The 18,969-nt window shown below is 45.8% G+C and overlaps 1 long non-coding RNA gene across 2 annotated transcripts; it reads left to right on the top strand.

The window, feature by feature from the left end:
- Positions 1 to 2,416: 2,416 nt before the first annotated feature.
- LOC311437127 lies at positions 2,417 to 16,734 on the top strand. Of its 2 annotated transcripts, XR_014693313.1 has the most exons (4): positions 2,417 to 2,913; positions 3,154 to 3,738; positions 15,588 to 15,711; positions 16,435 to 16,734. It is a non-coding gene; the product is annotated as an uncharacterized lncRNA (long non-coding RNA). The 2 variants fall into 2 exon arrangements; XR_014693312.1 differs by having other exon boundaries at positions 2,417 to 3,738.
- The last annotated feature ends 2,235 nt before the right edge of the window (positions 16,735 to 18,969 follow it).

Consider the following 18,969-nt stretch of genomic DNA (forward strand, 5'->3'; position numbering starts at 1 on the left):
CGGTGTTGGGCAAGGGAGTTCGCAGGCAGGACTGCCAGTCAAAACAGAGCCTTTTGTGGGATCCTTGCAAAAAGCAGTGCTTTGGGATTGGCAGCCGAGCTGACGGTGCCCAGAGATCTGCTCCATGAGCCGCCAGGGCTGGGTGCTCCCTATGGCACCTGCCTCCATCCCACAAACCCCTCATGGAGGGTTAGAAGTTTCCTTCTAAGATTTTTATTTAAAAATAATCTCAAAGAAGGTTTATTTCTTGAGTTTTACTTGTATTTTTCTCAGTCTGTTGGCGATTTGCACCCAACTCCTTTCTCCTCCTGTGTGCCTCATCCCCATGCCCCTGCATAAGAGTAAAAGGAAGGATGGAGCAAAACCCAGCACAGGTCCTCCTCTGACCTCTTGACAAAATGCAACAGTTTGTAACCAAAAAGAACCAGCATGTTGCCTCAAAATCACGCTTTTATGTTTCATGAAACTGGCCCTTTTCTACCACATGTTGTTCGCCTCTCCTCTGCCAAGCTTGCAGCAGCTCCTGACACCTTGGTGGGCCACAAGCTTTGCACGAATGTGGCAGCGAAGGGCCAAAGGCCTCAATGCTGTTCAAAAGAAGGCACTAAATTCCAGTGAGTGAGCCCATTTGGTGAATGGCACGATGTTCTCTGCTTCCCTGCAGTCCGGGCTAACGTGGGGCAGGACACAGGAGAAAGAGAAACCAACGAGAGAAACCAAAACCCTGTCTTGGTTCAGCCTGGTGTGGTCACGCTGTGGTGCTGCTATCAGCAGCAGTGGGTCTTGCACCTGCTCCTGCTGCTCTTTTCCCCTTTGCTGCTTCTTCTCACTGAAAACTTGGGTGTTTTCAAAAAAAAAAAAAAAAAAAAAACCACCCTGTTTTATTATTAAATTAATCCTTCTGTTGAGAATTAAGCCCAAGGATTTCTTGCTGCCTTTATCATGTCACGCCAGGGGAGGCCCCCCCTTGTGGGGAACGCAGCCTAGGGGCATTCTCCACCCGCAGACACGCAACTCCACCTGCATCCACCTGCATGTCTCGTCTTACCCATGGCAGCAGGAGAAGAGCATCCCCCAAACCGTGACAGATCCTGGCACATGTGGGACATCCCGCTGCTGCCACTGCCCTGCTGGCTGCGGGTCCCAGCTCAAAGCTGGGTGGAGAACCCCCTATTTTGGGATGCGGGTGGAGCTGTGAGGATGTGCTGCATCCCCGAGGTAATTTAGGAGGCTGGCAGCCAGCTCTGGAGCAGTTTAAAGGGGGTGCTGGAGATGGGGCTGTCCCAGCAGGATGGATGTGGTGCCCCGCACCTGCTGCAGTGTGTTCCCATTGCACGTGGTTGCTTCACATACACCAGGTCTCTCATCTCCCATTTCCCTTCTTCTCTCCCCACACCCCCATCTTGCTTTCAAAATTGGTATTTATTTTAAATGAAGTGAGCTTCTCTTCAAACAAACCCAAGCCATGGATGCTATAATTAGCAGGATGTAGTAATTTTTCTTCGAGCATAATTGGAAGGTTTGCCATTTAGGGATAATACTTAAACTCTCCTATTTTATGGCTCATTTGCCAGAAAATGCCTGTGAAGCTAACAGCTTTATCAAACCTTATCAATGGGTAAAGAGTGTCAAAGGAGAGTGTTTGTTCTATCTGGTGTTAAACGTGGTGCTGCTGCTGTTTGGTCTTCTCATTTAACTAACTTCTGTTAATTGAATAGCCTTCCGTGGTTGTTTGGTGGTAACAAGTTCCTAAAGCATGCCTTAAAACTGGCACAAAGAGCCATTGCAGGGCCAGAGGATTTTCATCTCTTCCTGCTGGGGCTGATTTGGGGCTGGGGTAGTTTTGGGGGATGCCCTGGCTGGCCGACCACCTCCCTTGGCCACCCTCAGAGCTCTGCTCAGCACCAGGAGGCTCAGCCCCAACCTCAGCTGGAGCAAACCCAGTAAGGTGCCTAGGCTGGGTAATCCTCATTAGCTGTTAAGCTAATTAGCAATTCTCCATTTCTAAGGAGCTCAGATTGAATATTCCTGTTGAATATTGGTGGTGAAAGCTCTTCTTCCTTCTGAGGGCATAAAGGCACCTTTACCACATTTTTGCTCCCCGCTGAGCCTCGAGACAGGAGAGCAGGGGGTGGTGGGGGCCAGATGAAATCTGAAATCCAGCCCCAACCTTGCAATGGGTGCACTCATGCTCCTGGGTCTTCTTGAGCACTGTGGCTGTGGTGTGCCCTGAGCAGGAGGGCTTCCTTGGGGTCTGTTTGCTGAAAATATGCTGCTGGACTTGAAAGTATTTCTCAGAAAGTGATCTGAATTGCATTAACTTCTAATCCCGTCTTTTTTTTTTTTTTTTTTTTTTTTTTTTAATGCTTTTCTGGCTTCAGTGGAGATTTATGAAGTGCTGTGGCCTTGGCAAAGATCAATAGATAGCCTGTTAAACAAAGACTCAAAATTTACTGTTTGGATGATTTCAGGAGGGAAAAAAAATAATCTGAAGTATTTAATTTAATATTGAGCTCAGTTTCATAACAAGGAGGGACAGAGCCCCCATCCTAAATGAAATGTGGAACTTTTATTCCTAGACTGCCTGAAGCATTTAATTAACATCCTGAGGAGTTATATTTGTACTGCGTGGTGACAAAGCTGCAATAGTGGGAGTCTCCAGCTCCTGTTCTCTGCTGTTGCTGCAGGGTTGTGCCTGCCACCTTCCTTAATCCATCCAGAGCCACCCAAAAACCAGGCAGATGTCCTCCCTATCTCCTATTCCTTACAAAAAAAGCTCTCATAGCCTTTTCCCTTTAGATTATTAGAGGCCTTCTCTCAGTTTCCAGCCTGAGGGTGTTTTTAACCAGCTTATCCTGATATCTTCCCCTCATTGACACCTCTGCTTTGTGTCATGCTGGTTCCTTGTGCAAGGTTTGTTCTTCAGTAGGGCTCCTTCCTCTCCTCTGTGCCCAAAAACTTCAGATTTTCATTGTCTCCAACCCTGGGTTATCTTTGGCCCCTCTGCATGTTCCTGGGACACCTGAGCTAACAGAGGGTGCAGCTGGGGCTCTGCCTTGCTGGGGGGTTCGGATTGAGGCCATGGGCTGGGTGCTTGGTGATCCTCCAGTGCTGAAAATCTGTCTCTGATACCTGAAATTCATCTCATCACAGGGGCTCGGTGATGCTCCAGACCTTGCTTTGACCCTTCCCGTGGGCAAACCCATCCTGAGCAAATCTTTTGACCGGAGCCTGTTTATTAGCTCAGCGGGAGTGAAAACCTGCCAAGAACGTGGAGAGGAAGCAGGGGAGCAATCCTCTCTTATCTCCTTGGAAATAATGCGGCCAGGAATGCTTGCTCCTTCTTGAAGCTTTAAATTTATGAAAGTGAACAATAATTTTGCAGCCTCTGAGAGTGAAATGTGGGGGGAACAAACGCACCTTATTGACTTTTTTAGCTGGAGCAGCGCGGGGAACATTACTTTGAGCTGCATCGCGCTAAGCTTGAATCCCAGGAGATGTCTTTGTTGATGCATAAGCTGTGACCTAAAATATTGACTTTATAAAGTAATTGAATCCCAGAATCATGTTTCAGATGAAAAGCGCTTGACAAATGACTGTAGGAAGGAGCCGAGCCTGAAGACTGGGGCACAGATGTGTTGGGATTTACTCTGCTCAGCTCCTGCCTGCCTCTCCAGAAGAAAGTCCCCACCAGGCTGGCCCGATCCAGGCTCTGGGTGAATTATGGGGACTGCAGAGGTAAGTCACAAGAATCTCTTTCCTTTCTTCTCAGGAAGAAGGGTAATAAATCCTTCTGGACCTATGGAGCTCATACAGGGGGTGGGTGACCAGGAAAACGGGGACATAGCAGGTCTCTGTGGGTGCTGAGCTTGTTCTGACACACCTTGATTTGCCTTTGATTGTGTGTGGCAATATCTTGGTTTTGCACAAAATGAGTTTCAGAGGAAGTCCTGGCCCCAAATCTTCTCTGCGTTGCCATGATGTGACCTGTGCTCGTGCTGTGTCACTGCTCAGAGTGCAACGTGCCCTAGGGGAAAAAGTGGGAACCCAAACAGAGCTGCTGCAAAACAATAAAAACACTATGGTGAGACTGGTGAGGAAGAGGACGAATAGTGCTGGTTCACATGAGAAATGCCTCTGCCTTGCCCCAAGCCAACCCTCTGGGGCTGAGGGCTGCAAAGGGCAGATGCTGGAGGAGGACTTGTGCTGTCGGGGAGCAGTGAGTTAGCACCCAGCGCTGTGGCCCAACAAGAATCCCCTCCTTCCTCCACTCTTCAAAACAAATTTCCCTTCTTAATTTAAGAGGGCATAATTATATCATTATTTCAAATGGCTCTATTTAAACAAGGCCTTATTTTTGACTTATAAATTGTTACCTTGCTCATCCCACGATGACTGTTTTTCTTATAAGTACGTTAACCTCTCCGCTTTCTTTACTCAGCCGTTTTGCATAATGTTATAATAAGCATTTAAATAACTGTAAAGGTTCCATCAGCTCTTGCTTTCATATCTTGCTGTTGCCATGACAACTGGCTATCCTTCTCTGTCTATTTTACCTTTTTTTAGATTTGGGCTTCTCAGTCCAGTGCCGTTAAAATCGAGTTAGCTCCGTCCCTCGTTTGCACGCGACGCTGCGGAGCTCGGTGTGTGTTGGCTCTGCGCTGCTCCACAATGAGGATTTTCTCTGCTGGCTGCTAGCGAGGAGGCTTTGGGCTGGGAGACAGGAATGTATTTTTCAATTTGCACAGCGTGCTGGGGGACAGGGAGATCTGCAGCAGTAATTACTGGGGTTGGGGGCACCGGGGTGAAGTTGGAGTGGGCGCAGTTGGTTTCAGAGCTCTGCAAGGTGCCCTTGTGGCAGTGCGGCCACGAGGGGATGGCACCGAGCCCCTCGCAGAGAAGTGTAATGATATTTTCGTCAAAGCTCTCATTTAAAATGATTCTTAATACCCTATTTCTCCATTTTAAAAGAAATAATCCGACAGCATCCTAATGTAGTCTGGTAAACATAGATCTGTCAGACCCAGACCACGGGCTTGTAAACAAATGCCAAAAGTTAATGCAAATGGCTAAAATGAGCCCGGGAAGGACTGACTCAGTGGGGCTGTCTGCTGCGGGCGTGAAGCTCCAGCTTGTCCGGGGACATAATCTCTCCTGGCAAAGCAGGAGTGAACAGAAGGCAGCAGGGAAGGCTCGCAGTTCATGCCAGTCTGCATTTCCATCTGGAAGTAGGTGCTCTTAAAGATGATAAAAATGGCAAATGAAGGAATTCCAGAGAGGCTGTTCACTTTTATTTTTTTTTTTCCCCATGCCCAAATATAACACGTTGACACAGTGCCTCTTGGGAGCAGCATGAGGGACCCAGATGGAGCACGAGACAAAACCAAACCCTGAGCACACAGGGCAACCCAAGCTGCTGGCGTTTTAGTGCTGTTTATTTCGAAGGCAGGGGAGCATCTGCTTGTTTGGACTCCGCTTTGGGAGAAGTCTCCACGATGGGGTGGGTTCTCTTGGGCTATAGGAAGGGAAAAGCTCTGGGTCTCCTCTTCTGTTGGACTTGTGGCTCAGAAGTAGAAATCGTTGGATCAAGTGAGAGGAACTGCCCCAGAGGAGGAAGAGGTGGTCTGTGGAACAGCCAAACGTTCGTTAAAGCCACTAAAGCTGAGCTGGCCCACTCAGGGTTTAGACCATTTCCCACTGACCACCACAATCGCCCTGATCACTTCTGACTGCTAGGACTGGTCACACACCCAGCAACAGCAAGCACGTGGCAAGGGGCTGGTGTAAATCTACAGCACGAGATTTTTGTTTATTTCTAGTTTGCTTTGCAGGAGGCTGGTGCATTTGTTCATGGGGGTTTGTGCTCTATACCTACATATCTGTATCTCTGCAAAGTTCAGGACATTTAAAAAAAAACAAATTTTGTTCACTATGATATGACATTTGGGGCAGGAAAAGGATAGTGTATTTTCAGTCACTGAAATTTCATTTACGCTTATCCATGTAGCATCTCTTGACCCTCAGTACCTAAAAGGACCAAGTGCAGTGCTGGTGGAGGGATGCCACGAGACTTTGTTAGCAGGGTGCATTGTATGAGTGAGGTATATGCGCTGGATGACCCATGTCTGCCGGTGATGTGCTCTGTGCCTTCCCTTGCAGGAATCCCATTTCCTGCCACAAAAGCAGAAATCCAAGCAGGGGCTGAGTTAATAGAGATGGACACGCGGACGTGCCTCGTCTGCCTTTCCCCGTAGAAGCACTCGGTGTGTCTGGTTAATTCATCTTGCCTGGTGTACGCTGACAGAGCAGCTTTTCTGAAACACGCTGCTCGGGAGCTGGCTGTACACCGGCCAGTCGTGTTTAATATGTATAATTGTAATTGCATCATTTATTAAATCAAATGGCTTAATGCATTTCACAGCGGTGACGTGTGACCAGCTGTATTCCTGCTGCTCACTTGAAGGCTTGCTTCGAAACAAGTGTGAGAAGTGCTGGTCGTTTGGGTCAGACCTAAAGCCTGGTGGTGTCCTGTGCAGGCACTGCTTGCTTCTGGTGCCTGCTGGTGGGTGTTTTTCCTTTCCTTGTGCTCTATATTAATTACGTTCTGCACGGTGCCCACTCCTTGTGGACCAACAGGGGTTGTGGGATATGTGAAATGACCCTGAGCAGTGCCCACACCACTGTCCCTGCCGATACATCAGGGGCTGATGAACCCCGTGGCAAGCAGAACACTTTGCACATTTTGTGCATGAATTTTCTTCCTCTCTGGGGACTGGGAAAAATTTCCTTTTCCTTGGGAGCTGCACAATTATTTTCCATCCTGACTGTGCATGTATTTGGGTATGGTTTGCAGAAGGGATGTCTGCGAGGATCCAGTAGAATGGAATTAGGATGAAGGGAAGGGTGAGGAAAGGGAAGGTGGGAAGGGAAAGGTGGCTGAGGCAGGACAAGGACGGGCATTCAGCCCACCTGAAGGCACTACCACAGATCCCTCTGTTGTATATTTGCTCCAAGGTGTATGTGAACCTGGGGCTCAGGTTTCACTCATGATTTCTGTGTCCCCAAAACCCAGCCTGCTCCTTGCAGGGCCGATTCCTGTGTACTTCTGCAAATAAGCCAGCTCAGATGCCATCTGTGTGCAAGGTATAGCTGCTAATGCCAGGGCTGAGCTAAGTGTCCGTTTTGGGTATTTATCCATCTGGTTTGCCCAGATATCTGCCAAATGGAGCACCCGCCAACGGCCGGGGAGGGGATTTGGCTTTGGTTTCTGCAGACTCTAGAGCAGCCTGAGGAAATGCCCAGTGTGAGTGCTGGCCTTGGACACGAGTCCTTTGGGGTGGAGGTGAGGACCTGGGGAGGCTGAGCCTGGCACAGGCAGCCTGGGAAGGGCAGGAGAGCTTGCGAGCGAGTGGGGGGAAGGCAGGAGGGATGGGGTGGATGTGTGTTTTCTAAGAGCACAGTCCTCTTGTGCTGGGACAGAGCTGCTGGGCTGGGCAGCCTCAGGCAGTGTTTGTGCGGAGCTCCACGAGGTGAGACTGCATCGCTATTTTTTGTTCATGTTGTCTGAAAAGCGATGTTTTGGAGGAGAGCTCTGGATGCGGAGAATGCTTTCCCCATGGTCAAAAGCTTTCACTGTTTGAGGAAATAAATCATGAAAAGAGAGGGAAGCATCACAGCAAAAGAAAATGTAATCGTAATTTCAGGAAAATCTTTTCATATTGATTACCCATATCTTCAGTGTCTGTCTTTTTAATTTTTTGTTTGTTTGTTTTCTGAAGAAGAAAAAACCCTTCCAACAGCTGCTCCGACTGGCACCGCTTCTCTCTGTGCAGGTTTGCTGCCTGCCTGTTTGGGAAGCTGCAGCTTTCAATAATGAAGTTCTTACCCTTTCACCAGGTTTTGCCTCTTGAGGTGAAGTTGCTGGAGCTCTGCAAGGCTCTGGGTCCTGTCCCCCCCTGCTCACACAATATAAGTGATGGACATTCATATACCTGGAATAAAGGTGGAGGGCTGGGATTACCACCTGAGGTTGTATGCTTGAAGGAAGCTGCATGTTCACAGTCAAAAATATAAGTTTAGGGGTTTGGTGGAGGAGAATTAGCTTGCAAAGAGCACTGAGCAGAGTATGCAAGGAACAGAGGAGAGCGTAAAGGAGCGTACAAGCTGGGAGATGCATCCTCAGGAGCCGATGCTCAGCCTCCCTGCGGTAGTTGGTGGGTGCTGGTGGGGCTGAGCCATGTGTGGGGCCCGTGTTTGCCTTTTGGTGCTTCCCACAGGGTGCAGGTGCTGCAGGATTGCTGCTGTGCTGCAGGCTGAAGTCTTTGTCCCACGGCTCTGTGCTGGCAGAGTTGTCACGTTACTGAGCCGCCACCTGCTACAGCCACCGCTTCTGTAGGGGAGCAAGGGGTGGTGTGAAAATGCTGATGGGAAAATCATTAGATTTGCTTTAATGAATTAGAGCTGTACAGGCATTTAAATATCTCACAAATCTGCTGATCAGCAAATCAAGCTAGTTAGTGTTTTTGCCCGCGTGAGCTGCACACACACACTAACAAGGTTCATTTGCTGATCTGCAAATCTACGCAGGGCCTGAGTGACTGCGCTGTGTAAATTAGGGGAACAGGATCATTAAAACAAACATGTCATTCTTCTGGCAGTGCTTTCATTAATAAAATAAAGCCTCAGATGGGGAAATAGTTAACTTGGTTCTCTCTGTGGGTTTGCAAAGTAGTTAAGATGCAAGTAATTAGTCTAAGTATAGACCGGGAGCCTTGCTGCGAGCGCTCCCTTTCCACGCACGTTTCTAGATGCTGAATTCTTAAAGAGGAGAAAAACATCACCTCTCTGCTGGTCCTTCAGGGTGTTTCATTTTGACCTCACTGCTGGCTTGGCAAGGTCTGTCTTGTGGCCGTGCACCTTCTGAGAGGAGATCACAGCAGGGAGTGACGTGACTTTGTAAATCGTGGCTGGCATGCTTGGTAAGGGCCGGGTGTGCAGGCTGCAGGCTCCAGGTGAGCTCTGGCTTTGCCCCATGGCCACTCTTTGAGGCATGTTGGATGCTCGAGGCCCCTCTGAAGGCAGTGGATGCTCCTGAAAGCCAGGACCTTCAGGAGAAAGAGCAATCAGCTGGTGGAGGTTGCTGCCTGCTCCATGCCCCTGCTTGGTGATGCTAGCGAGCACTCTAGGAGGAAAATCCTAATTTGCCCATGACTGCTTTGTCTGGGGGAAGAAAGACATGATTTGATACTTGTTTTCATTGAAGTGGTCACTAATGACTAATCTTCAGTGACATTGAACAGTTCTTTTTTTTTTTTTTTTTTTCCATTCTGTTTTTCATCATTTCAATGAAAATGCCCATTTGTAGTGGAAGCTCTCCTCTCTTAATAGTATCTTCTTAATTTTTTACACATTTTTAATTTTTATTTATCTGGGAAGGAGATGCTATCGATGTGCTGTAGGTCCAGGCACTGCAGGCAATGTCTGGCAGAGCCCCTTCCTGCAGTGATGGAAGAAGAATCTCTTGGAAACTTGTGCCAAAACCAGCAGTGCCACGTGCCTTTTTTTTTTTTTCTTCCCCTTGAAATGAAATTACAGTTGTCTTATATTCTTGCACAATGAAGAAACCCCCAGCTTCTGATGGTGATGAAGTTAAATCTCTTTTGGAGTTCACTTTGAAGCCCAAGGTGCTGTGGTTGCATTGGGCCTAAGGAAAAGGGAAATTCAGGATGCTCAGGCAGTGCCACCATCCAACCACCAGGGATCTGTGTTTTATTTATATTATTTTTTTTTTGTAGCAAACAATGCCTACCCTTTGTAATTATGTTGAGCTTTGCAAGGAATATTTCAGGAAATTCTGGGGTTATGCACCTGTGACTGAAATATCCAGTTACAGTGATGCTCCTGACCCTCACCCCTGCTAAATGCCTTCTTAAGCTGTCCGTCTCCATGCATTACTGTAAACCCTGCTCGTGGGGTTGTTACCTTGGCTTAACGAGAGCACTCTGATATCTGTCACTGGGAATGAGAAAACTCCTCCACATCCCCCAGTCTTCCTCAGCTGTTCACAGTGTGCTGCGGGGAATTGTGCTCTTCCCCCTGTGTTGACTGTAGATCCTGCATGGATTTTGTGGGATTTCTGTCGTTTGCCCTCAAATATTGCTCCTGCAGGCATGAAGTCCCTGCAGACCTCCTCCCACCTGCCCCCTACGTTCCCTGTGGTGTCCCTTGCAGCCGGGTGCTCTGGGGTTGAGGCTGGCCCCGTCCTCATCATCACCTTACTCCATTCCCCACCGCCTTTCCCTTTGCTGGCTGCAGGCAGGATCCTGGTTTCTGCTTCTGGACTCTGATCCCCTTGGCATCAAAATGAACATTTAATTATCTGGAGTCCGATGTCCCTCTTCATTACTGCGGCTGTATTTACCCTTAGACCTTTAGGGATTTAATTGCATCAGTCCCAGATCTTTCTGCTGAGCGTAACTTGGCATTTCTCAGCGTGTTCCTCTATCTCTGCTGAAAAGGTCTCCAGGTCTGACAGTGGGGTGAGCAATTTGTCACTGTTTGGCCCAGGTAAGCTTTTTTGTGCAGCTGAGCGGGTTTTTCCTAAGCGTTTGCTTTTCCTCCTAATTTTCAATCGAACATCGCTCTGTGTTTCTCTTGGCTCGCCCCTGCAACAGCTTCTGAATGCGGGGAGAGCAGCGGCCAGCTGATGTGTCTGCAGGGCTGCTCAGCACCAGCGTGGTGCTGGGTTGTGCCTTCAGCCCTGCTCCGAACAGGGGACAGCTTCTGGGATAAAAGTTATGCTTACAGTCAGTTGCTAATTAGCAGCAGCAGAGTAATTATGTAACTGATGAGAGAGGGCTGCAATTTGTGATTTGGATTTTTTTTTCCTTGTAAACATAAAGCCCAAATAAAAAAAAAAAGAGGGGAGTTTTATTCCACTTGGGTTGTTTTGACGTGGCAAGCTGTACACACTGGGAGGTTGGAGGAAGCCCTGGGGTGCTGGTAGGACTGGTTGGTGAGGGTCTGACCAGTTGGGGTGTCTGTGGAAGGGCTGGGGAGCACTGGAGCAGCTCTGTCCACCTCCACAGCAGCCTGGCTCTCCTCCCTCATGTCTTCCTCTCATTGCCAGAAGATGAATGTCCCCCGGCGTTATCTCTGTTCCAAGCCTCCAGCTCCCTCCCGAGCCATCACTTTCTGCAGCTGTTCTCATAGCTCTCCTGTTGAATCCAAATGAGTTCCCTTTGCCTCTGGGGAGATTTCTGTGTTAAGAGGGTTCATGTGTGAATGAATACGCTTCAGCTGGTGGCCTCGCACCCGGACCCAGGGCAGTGAGGATGGTGGGGAAGGTGGTGGGATGGCTTCTGTGTGCTCCATGCATGTGCTTCTGCCCACTGTTTGTGTGTGAGACAAATCTGTGAGAAGTTCAGCCACCTCCTTTGAGGTCTGCATCAAGCCCTGCCAGCCCATCCTTCTCTGTCAGCTCATTTCTTCTGGAGCACACCGATAGCTGGCAAGCAACGTGAGCTGCCAGCCTGCTTGCATTGCCTTTGTCTTTTAATGCATTTTGTGTCTCTTCCAGGCCTGTGTGGAGCTCTGGGTGTAGCTGAGATGTGGCTTTGCTAACTGGGAGCCCTCTGGGCTGCTTTCTGCAGGCACAGGGTGAAGTGCCCAGTGTGGTGGTTGAGTTTCCAGTGAGTCAAAGTCAAGCTTTGCTCTGCCTCTGGTGCATGTGCTGCTGTTCCTGGCGTTATCTGTGCTCATAATAAATTGAGTCCCTATGGGGTGGTCTTTGTTTCAACTCCGCCAAGAGTCCTCCAACTGTGACAGCACTTCTCCTACAACCTTTAATAGCTTTTTGTCTTTTTTCAGTTAAAATGTGCACCACTAAATCATTTCCCAGTCAGCTCCACACAGTGGTACCTGAGAAACCATGCTTATTTCCCATCCTAAATACAGGGAACATCTGTGCATACACCTGCAGTGTTAGAAAGTCAACATTTACCTACAGTAACTGAGATGTTAAGACGCAGCAGGGCACAATGCTGTCCTGAATGCCTGAATCCTTGAATTGTGGAGTGGCTGTCATGGCCTCTGAAGAGATGCGGGGGGGGGGGCCATACAAGACAATAACTCAGGATATGCACACCTGAGAAGAAAATATGTAAAGACTGAAACACCCAAGAGCCAGTAATGAGAACTGGATTTTTATTTCTTTGCAGGCCATCTCCTAAATCAGGCTATCTGTCTTGGAGAGAAGCTCAGAAGAGGGGGACCCTCCAGGGCAAGATGGCATTGTGTTGTTGGGAGCAGTAAGGCATAAAGTCTGGGGTTGCCTCCTGCCTTGGGAGCCCACAGATTTTGGAAATGGGCTGAGCCTGTGGGATGGGTACCTGTGTTGCAAGAAACTCCATGAATGTTGGTGGTAACGGGTGATGGTGCTGGGAAGGATGAATTAATCTCATGTAGAAGGCCTAATGAGGAGAGTTTTTACTTACTGATGGCTTTCAGGGGTAGTCTTCCTTCATCTTGAGTGGTCGTGCCCTGAGGACTTCTAATCCAGGAGAAAAAAATAAAGAGATGGTGGATGGACCACTCCTGTCCAACTTGGCAGTAAATGTCCTGTCTTTGTGCTGGAAAACATGAAAATCCTCAAAGTTTCACTAGAGATGTGTTCAGAAGATGCTCCTGGGAGAGGGCTCTCTCCAGTGATGTAACGAGCTGCAGTTTGCTTCAAACTTTAAGTATTATAAATGTGGCTGATGTAATTCTATTTCAAAAAGCCTTAGAGGCTTGCAATAATAAACAGAGCCTTTTAGTACCAGGTTATTGATGCAAAATAGTTTAGCAAACTGGGTTGCTGAAGTGCAAATGCCATGTATTATTCATTAAACTCTTTCTTTCCACAAATCACTGCTTTCCATGGCGTAATGTTCCCCGGTAGCACCACTCTTCGGGAAGCTCTTTGGTGTGAGCCAAATGTGGAGCCTCAGACCCATCCATCAGGATGAGCCGTTGGTTACGTTGTTGTCTTCCAAATGGAGTTCATAATGGGCAAAGAGGTTTAATTAATGCTTCAGAGTAATGTGTCTGTTTATAAAGAAATAATGTACTATAAAATTAGGCAATGCATAGTGAAATGTACCTTCTAATGGGTAGGCTGGCATTTTAAGTGATCAGTAAATCACTTAAATATTAAGACCTTCTTGAACAAGGATAATAAAGCAAGAGATTTGGAAATGGTAGATACCAGTACTTACAATTATCCACTAAATAAAACATTTTTATAGTGATCATAGAGTTAATCACCTCGCAGACTGGACAGGTGATGGGGACAGTGGAAGATATGTGGCATTATTGCCTGCAGAAATAGGAATTTCAGATGTATTCTTTAAGGCCAGGGCTAACAAGGAGAAAACATAAACATTTTCTGTACTCTGTCTACTCTTTTGATGAATAAATGCAAACAACAGCAGTTATATAGAAAAGCTCATGATCTAAAATATGGTATATCAAGAATATTCCCTAGGCAGTGTTAACGTGGTCGCATGAGAGAAAAGGGAGATGATCTATGAATATTACTTTCAAATATTTGAAGTAGGAGTTTGAAAATGTTCTCAAATTTTTAAATACAAGTTGGGCAGAATTACTGAATTACTTCTTTACAACCCTAATGGAAGAAAGCTTTGTGGTACTTCTGTAAATTCTGATCAGTGATGGGAAGGATATAGGAGGAGAATCCCAGGTCTCCACTGCAAGAAGTTTGGCAGTTTTGAAGGTGAAATGAGCTTTTAATGAACTGAATTGTATCCAAATGACGGAGTGGTTTTCAAGTTAAATATACAGAAACTAATGGCCTGTAAGAGATGTCAACTGCTTGCGTAAGAACATTCACAGACTTTTGTCCCAGGCTGGAGATTATGATAACAGCTTTGAATGGGCGTGTAACAGGATAGTGGAAAGGAAATGTGAATGGAGATTTTTAACAAGTGATATCCAAATGGGTCGGATGCCTTTGAGTATGGCCCTTATGCAATTATCTTTGCGATGCTCTTCCTGGACTGTGTGTCTCCTTTAGCGGTGCAGCTCCAGAAATAATCCACCCTGTAGTCCAATTCAGGAAGGATGAGGACTTTTCTTACATGTGGTGGGATTTTCTTACTTAAAAGAAAGGCATCAGTAGGCAGCTCAAATCATTTCCTAAAATAATTCAGTCAGAGAGAATATGGAAATATACTCGTGTAAAATATTTTGTATCAACTGAGATGATTGATGAATTTGATGAATGAAGAGTTAGCTCCTGGTTAAGAATTCATAGACGTTAAGTGTCTCTGAAGACAAGGAGGAGTAGATTGCACAATTGTGCATGCTGCTTTCAGTGATTGGTATTTTATCATTTCTCTATGAGGAAAAATGAGCAAAGTTTTTAAGCAACTTTACATAAAGAGGATGGAGAGATAATGTGATGGATTCAATCTTTGGGCTGTCAGAAATTAAAAAAAAAGGCGTGTGGGGAGAGTAATTGTCAAGAAGGAACAAAACAGCCCAGGCATCCTTTAGGTCAGTGGCTCTGATGGACCAACAAACTCCCTGGGGTTGCAAGGACTATGTTCTGTTCCTGTGTGAGCTGGATGAGAATGTTTGTTGCAGGCTGAAGAAGAAATAAACCATTTTCTGGAGTCACCTTTCAGAGTAGGAAGCTTTAGGGATGTTTTTGCTAATAGGTAGCTTGGGTTTTGGGATTTTGGTCAGAACTCATGTGGTTGTATTTCTGTATCACATGAGATGCTGACAACCCAACAGCTGTTCCAGTTCTGAGCTGAAATTAAATTAGAATTAATCTCCCCATAAAATAAAAAGAAAAAAAAATATAAAACATCGTTTTGAAAATTATTTTGGAAAAAAAAATAACCAAACATTTTTTTCCTGTTTGTACTACTTCTCTTGATGATGAGTCAGGATTGCCCAGGTGGGACATGGTCTGTCATGGGAAATCACACAATTAGCTGAGTGCTCTGCTTCACTGGCTGCTGAGATGCATTGAAACAACAAATTCTAGAATATCCTCTATGTTTTATGTGGAAGTATTTCATGAACTAATCAATACAGAGATAGCTGAAGAGCTCCTGTATTTGGTTTCCAAGTCTTAACTTGACCTACTTTTATGGGATAAAAATTTCAAAATAATTTCCTTCATCAATGAGTACTTTCAAATGTTTCTAATATTAAGAAAAATGTAGCTTCAAAAGCACATTTGTAAGAAATAGGTTTTAAAGCCAATAATTTCACAAGAAACAACAAAAGATTCCCCAAAACAGATTTTCAACAAAAACTCTTCTGCACTTGTTGGGACCAAGCCTTGTGCCTGGTGTTGTGCCCATGAAACCCATGAGTGCAGTGAGCTTTGAGACGAGCTGACACCTCTCTCATCCCATGTTCTGTCTGTGGCCGATTAAGCTGAATTAAAATAATACCCAGCCCTTAGAAGCTGCCAGAAGAATGCTTCAGATGAGACGCAGTAATTTATTCTGAGTAGAGCTGACTGTGTGTCAGACACCAGCCTAACTATTCCCCATCTCCTGCCCCAAAAGGTCAGAGAGCTCGACATCAGCTTTGCCTGGATTCATCTTAAATAACAGAGCGAGCGGAGGGGGAGGATGGCGAGCCACTCGCAGGAATGGGGACTCGAAGAGGGCACATTTCATGGTCTCTTGGGTAATTTGCAGCTGGATTTCTTTTTGACCTTTTTGCACCGTATTGTTAACAGCAAAGAATTCCCCTCCCCACCCCACAATCGTTTTATCCTGAAGAAAGCTGCCGGGTAATGCTGAAATCTTGCTGGGCTGTACTTCCTATGCAAATAAACTCTTTGTGATGAATATTTAGCATCCTCGGCCCTTTGATCTTGACCTACAAGTGGGAGAGATCTTCAAGGGGCAGGGATCGGGTCTATAAATGACACTGATCAGCTAGCACTTAGTTTACACTAGGCTGGCAATCAGAAAACTGTTTTCCAAGAAATTCTGCTGCTTTAAATAATTTTATTCTGAAATGAAATGGAGTAAAAATTAAGCTTTTTGGCACAAGTTCCAGGAACCCATCTGTTTTAGCGATGCTTTAGGGGACAGAATTATTTATTTCAAATTGGATTATTTTTTTTCCTAAGGAAATGTATTTAATTTTTCAAAAATTAAAATTTAATATTTAAAAAAATTAAATACTGAGGAGAAATCAAATCATTTTGCCAGTGCTGGAATAGGGCAGGCCAGTGTTAGTGAAATGCTTTTGCTTAAATAAAATATTACTCACATCAGTGAGGTTTCAAAGATATTCAGACATGGGTGAAAATGCCCACTGCTCATCCCAGCACTCGCAAGAATTTCCATGCAGAGCTAATTCAAGCGATAAGTGCATTTTTCCTGGTATTTTCTTTGCCAGTGTCTCAACCCTTTAACCCAGTTGAGAGAAGCGTACAAAGTGCTCCTGTTTGTGTTGAAGATAGTCCACAGAACTTGGTTCCTCTGGCTGTGAGGTGGATATTGATCTTCAGAAGCCCCCCCAAACCACAGATCTCCAAGCAAAACCAGCCTCTGTTCCTCTCAGAGAGGGACAGATGGGAAATTTCATACTTGTTCTAACATCTTCTCAAAGCTGTCCGATGTTTCCAGCACTGGTCCTGTAAAATGCAAACTTTCTGGCTCAGCCTCATTAAAAGCAACTTCTGTCCCACTGCCCAAATTGAGCCCCCACTCGGCCTGATTTAATTTGCAAAGTCTTTAAACACTTTTTTATTTAAACAAATACCAAGTTTGATTTTTTTTTTTTTTTTTTTTTATTATTTTCATTTTTCTCTTTCTGAATGCCTGGAGAAGAAAGGAAGGTGTTCCACTACTCCTTCTTAGTTCCCCTGCTCCTGCTCCAGCTTCTCCCAGATGGAAAATATTAAAAAGTGAAAAACTTGTAATTTAAAATCACAGAAAAAATTCCAGCTTCAAACACCCTCCTGGGAAAGAGCTGATTTTTGGAAAAGCCCACTTTTCCAATTAGGAATATTTTGGGCTTCCAGGCAGACCGTGCTAGCACTGCTGTGTCCACCTGCAGGGGTGGGTGAAGGTGCTGTGACAATTGCTGTAAGTGGAGTATTTGGTGTTGGTGTAAGTGGGTGCTGAGTTTCCTTTTGGGTGTTAGGAGGAAATGGCTCACTGGACTGTGGGTTTGCCCTCCAGCACCTTGCTCTGGGAGGGTTTTAAAACAGGGAAGAGCTGAGGTCTGCTTTGGGGTAGGAAAACTGGGCTCATTCTCAGCAGGAGCGGATGTTTTGGGAGCCAGGGTAGAGGGAAATATTTGGCTCTGTATGCAGAAGGAAATTTATTTAAATACTGTTTTACACTCATTTCATAATAGTAGCATTTTATCTTTTTTACATTGATTTATGGGCACTGAAGCAGAACAGAGGAGTCAGAAGAAAGCAATTAATGAATAAAGAAAAAAGCCCTGCACAAATGCTTCAAGATAAAAAAAGAAAAATTAAGAAAGAAAAAAAAAAAGGAAAGAAATCTTCCAAACGCCGAAGAAGGGGGATAATCGATGGTTCCATTTTAACCTAATGTTATTTCTGGATCTCCTTTTTTTATAATGTGTTATTTACTGCATAGTTTAGAGCTGACAGAAAATAAACAGCATTTGCAATATAACGTCGTTAGCACCCCGATGCACTTGCTCATCCTACTTGGCTGTCAAGTTCGAACTCCAACCAACATCAGTCAACGTCGGCTGTGATGGAGTCTGTTTTTAATAAGCATGGTGCTATAATTACCTTATTGCAAAGTTAAAGCCAAATGACACTTATGATGAAGGTTTCATGGCTAAACAGTAAAGCCAGTGAAGCATTCGCATACCAACTGTCAGATAGGAGATAGCTGGTGCAGGATTTGTTTCTTTATTGCTTGACTGGGGTCACTTCGTTTGTACTTGGGAACTTTGTCATGGGCACAACAGGTAAAAGAGGGAGAAGGGAAGCCAAACTCTGAAATGAGGGGAAAATTCTGCAGGTGGCTGCTGGGAAGCAGGTGGGGGTGTTTTTGGGGGCAGAAATCAACCAAACCCGACGCTGGATGTGCTGTGCTGTCGTGATTTCCTCCCACTGCTTTAAATACGATGGGCACCAGGTGGAAGGGTGGAAGCATTTCATTGGGTCTTCCAGCATAAAACTGGAGCTGCTTGGTGTCATAAAGCTTCCTGCAGAGGGAAAAAAAAAGTTTTCTAGGGACCTTTATCTTGATGAGAAATTGCCTATTAATTGTAACCATTACAAAGTGCACTATTTAAATCATCCCCCTTCCAGTTGCACATTTTTAACCTTGCTCCCTGTTCACAAGCTGCTCATTGCTGGAACCAGAAGGGTTCTGCCTGGATGAGTTGGATCTTCTGGATGTTAAATAAAAGAAGAATTGTGCCTTTGACAGCAGAGTATCTGTGGTTAGGTTTAAATCTCTGTTTCGGATTTACTGATAGCTAAAGAGGGGCTGGCATTAGCACACCTGCAAATATGCAGCATTACATAGATTGGCTCTCAGTTCAGTTCATATTAGGAATGACCTTTTTTTTAACCTTTTTTTCCCTCCTTTTTCGTTCTTTATTTTTTAATAAATAAATAGATAGATAATTCAGGAGCTTTTGTTCCTGTGCAGGCTTGGAGATCACTGGTGGACCATGGACTTCTCCTGACTCGAGGGCAAGTACATTGTTTGCTTTGAAGCTTATCCCTCTGTGGTGTTCCCTAAACGTCCCTTTCATAGGAGAGCAAGTCCATGTCCACCACCCCATGCAGGAGGCTCAAGGCAGACATTTTCACCTCCCTTCCTGCCCCAGGCTTTGCAGCAGCTCACCCCAGTGAAAAAGGGGATGTCAGGGCAGGAGTTGTAGGGCTCTGGGTCTCTGCTGTCCCTCCTGGAGCAGATTTAAGGTGGGGGC

This window comes from Aythya ferina (genome assembly GCF_964211825.1).
Source record: "Aythya ferina genome assembly, chromosome: 5".
NCBI classification, from domain to species: Eukaryota; Metazoa; Chordata; class Aves; order Anseriformes; family Anatidae; genus Aythya; species Aythya ferina.